Here is a 4,388-nt window from a genome sequence, read left to right on the forward strand (position 1 = left end):
TTATAACAATTTAACAAATTACTATTTACTTTTAGTTTTATATCAAACAACGCTATGATATATATGGTGGATATTTTCTTCTACCCAAAACAAACTACAAAATTGTTTATTAGTCTCTTAAATACTGTGTTCATAATTTAAAATGCAGGCATTTTGGGCCTCCCCAGTGGCGCAGTATTTGAGCGCTGGGTTGCGAAGCTGGCCGCAACCTCTGCAGTGCCAGTTCAATCCCCGGCCACCAGGTGAGGGTCCCACATGGCGCAGACCTCTCCTGCCGCCCACTGCTCCCCTCAACCGTGTACTTTGTCACTCTGCCTGTTCTGCTCTCCACTCTCCGCTCTGGCTTTGGTGAATTCTCTCACCCTCCTGCGCTTCTGACTGTACTGAGTGGTTGTATAAATAAATAAATAAATAAATAAATAAATAAATAAATAAATAAATCTTAAAAAAAAATAAAATGCAGGCATTTTGATAAAGAGAAAACTACAATAGAACAGACAAGCTACTATGTTGTATAGAGTTAGAGATCTGATCTGTCTTGTCTCACAGTTTATATATGTATTAATTGAGTGCTGTTAATAAGATAAAATATAAAATTAAAATGTTTTCTGAGAAAAATCAGCAAATTTCTTTTTAATCTTGAGGTTGAAAGACTTCTTTAATCTTAAAGATTACTTAAAAGCACTAGCCATAAAATAAAAAAATATGTATTTTTATACAAAAAATGAAGCATTTCTCTTTAACCAAAGAAAGCATAAATTTAACAAGTGTATGAAGATATTTTCAAATTACATGTACACTTGGATGAAATTACAATATCAGATACCATGTGCTAGTAAAATGTAGAAAAATTGAAACATTTGCTCATTGCTATTAATAGTGTAAGTTAATATAACTGTTTTGGAGAGATTTCTGAATTTCCCTTCTATGAAACTGAGTAAGTGTTTCAAGGCTTAGCTCCAAAATACTATCTTCATGTGTTCATGAAGATATGTTCTTAGCTTGCCTGAGATGGCAAAAGTTGGAGAAAACTGAACCTCCATCACGAAGGGACTTAATAATAAAATATGCATTTATGTAGTGATTTACCATCATATGTAAAAAACATAAAAGACTAAAATATAAAAAAAGCATAAATTGATTCATGTAAATAAAATTGTAAAGCAAATTAATATATATTTTCAAGTACATTGTTATCTGAAGATATATTTTAAATGCATTTGTAAGATTCCCCACATGAATTATAGAAGAGAATAGTATTGTGGAAGAAGAAAGGAAAGGAAAATAATTAAATAATAAAAATGTAACATTTACTATATTAATGACAATAATATTTCATGACTAAAAATTTTGATTAATTCAATACTCTGTAAGGAAGATAAAAGCCAAATTAAAAATAAATAAATTAAACATTAATATTTACTTGATATAAAAATATTTCCAATAAAGGACATCCACCAGTCAAGAAAATAAGTCATTAATAGAGTCACTTGTTAATAAAAAACACATTATCTACCCATAACTGTCACACACACACACACACACACACCCCTAAAAAATAGTTTATAAATTGAAAGTAAAGAAAGTAGGCAGTAATTAGGTACATTGCAGGCTTGGGGTGAGTTATTAAATAACCAAGATTTAATAATGTCATTGTAGTCTGTATGGAGAAAGAAGAAGAAATGTGGTTTTGAATCTAAAAGCACTTGGGACAATTTGTCGTTATAGTCATGGGGTAGAATTAGCTGTCTGGTCAACGGCCCTGGCAGGAGATAGGGCTATCCCTTCAGTGATGGTAGAATCATTAAACCTCTACAGCTCATTGACTTTAGTCATTGGGATCACACCATGATCTTTACTTGCTCTATTTCCTGTGAATAAATTTTCATGTAGATTTTACCAATGAACTCTAATTTATCTGTCTCTTATGAGCTAAGACTTTGTGCCTCTAGAAAATATCAGATATGCTTGTCACATTAAGAGTCACCAAATGACTCAACTAGTCAGTATACACACTTGACTCCCATCTGCATTAGTGTACCTGACTCTGTCACGTATTGTATGTAGATTTCCACTCTCTTTGTTCTGTTATAAAGGTATGTAATTTTATTGCAAATTGTTCCAATAATGCAGAAAGAAATAAAATCATAAAAACTAAGTACCATCAAAACATACTGATCACTAGTTTTGTAAGTATATAAATGTTCACTTAGATATTTATTCATTTAAAAAATGTATATACTCCACATATTTGTTAGAAATATTAGCTATTACTTCTTCCTAAAGCAATATATAAGTCTATATGGTCTTTTAACAGTTACATATTTCCTTTTATAAAAATTCATGCTATGAAAAGAACATTTGAATCTAAAGTTTATTACTTATGTCTTATTTCTCTTTAAGCTTAAAGTTTTTCTTTATTGGTCAAGTTATAATTATAATTTTTTTAATTTAGTTTAAGATTGTACATGTCTAAAGGGCATTTTTATTTTTAAAGAAGTTAATTTAAAAATCAGGGGTTGTATTTATTTTGGTTTTTGGTTTTGATATTCACAAAGATCTATAGTTACTTAAATTTGAGAAAGTGCACATTAAATTAAAGAGATTAATGTGTAGTGATTAAATTATCTGCATTTGGGAAGTCAAATAAAGGAGATATGTGTTGACTAGGTAAATTATTAAATCATTAATATTACCAGTTAGACAATGTCATTGAAGGAAGACTCCATGTTTTATATTGAGCACAGATCTTTATGGAGAATATATCAATAACTAGCTTGAAAAAAAGAAAAAATAAGTATATGATATAATGATACTTTTTCAAATATGTTAAGATAGTTCAAACTTTAAAAGACAAATATATCATCCTAAATTTTTGTATTTCAGAAGTCTGGTAAAGTTCTCACCAGTTTAAATTCAAGGTGTCAGCATGAAACTGTACTATTCTGGAAGTTACAGGAGATAATTTATCCTTGCTCTTTTAGCTTGTTGGCTGTATTTAATCCATTGTCATGGTAAGACTCAGATCCTTGTTTTCTTGTGGACTCTGAAGACAGTCTTTCCCAGTCAGACTGGCAAATATATTTGAAATAATTCTGAGGGATTCCATCAATGATATGATAGTACTAAGAGGGAAAAGCAGAAGCTATTCATTCTATTGGGGGTTGGGACGGACACACACACACACACACACACAAACACACACAGACACACACATACACTCACACTTCTCTTAGGCAATGTTTATGAGGAAATCCACTGGTCAAAATCAGGCAGAATCTCGACAAGGTCTTGTGTATCATGGACAAGCTGCTGATACCAATCTAATTGAAGAAAATAACTCAAATGAGCTAGGAAAAAATTAGTTTGTATCTTCTGTGGTATAATTTTTGTACAATCTTTCTCAATTATTTATTGGCTAAATAAAAGTGGTATGCAAGCTTTCACTAAAATTCAAAACTTTATCAGAGGCATTGGTAAGATTATGTAACACTGTAAATCATGTTGGCACCTCAGATGTCAAAAATAATACAAACAATTCAGAATCATTTTAAAATTAAAAAATCTGAAAAAATGATCTGTCATGATAATTCAGTGATCTACTTACTTATAAAAATCATTCTATTGTCAGAAGAGAAAATACTTTTCATTGGCTAGATTTTCTTCATTAAAAAACAAACAAAAACAGTAGTTTGGGCATCAATGTGTTTTAAAGGTACACTGAAATGTGTCCAACAGTATAATGTTATATTAAGAGCACAGACTATAAAACTTGACTTAGTTTAAGCCTTGAAAATTGGGGTTAGGATTGCTGAAGAGAGGAAAAAGTCAAAAATGGGGGAAAAGAGTAGCTTTGGAATGAGGACAATGAAAATTATGTGAAATAAGCAATGCTTCCCCAAGTCCACAGCATTCATGCTAAATAAATTTATTCATAGCTGGAAAATAAAGGAACATAACAAAACAACAGTTTTTGCATGATAAAACACAAAGAAAAAGTTAATAAGAAAACCTTGCTCTCTAGATTGGCTTTAATATCTAAACTATAAGTGTTTGATTGGAAATTACTCAATTAAGTTTCCTCTTGCTAGGGAAAATAAAGACTTAATAGTTTTATAAATATTATTTCAGTTATATAGAAAGAAAAACTACATTTTTGTACCCCCCATTTTGTGGTACTATGATTAAATGCAATGAAAACAATGATATAATGATATGTAAAGATGAACTAGCTAGATTTCAAAAGGATTATTAAACCAGGCATAACTTTATCGAAAGACAAAACAAAGAAAATAAAAATATATACGTGGAGATATTATCTTAAACCTTGGTGGTAAGTAGTCTCCATCTGAAAGTCTGAGTAGCTAACAGAACAGTGTTTTAGTCAA

The sequence above is a fragment of the Talpa europaea genome, assembly GCF_964194135.1.
Source record: "Talpa europaea genome assembly, chromosome: 5".
Lineage (NCBI taxonomy): Eukaryota > Metazoa > Chordata > Mammalia > Eulipotyphla > Talpidae > Talpa > Talpa europaea.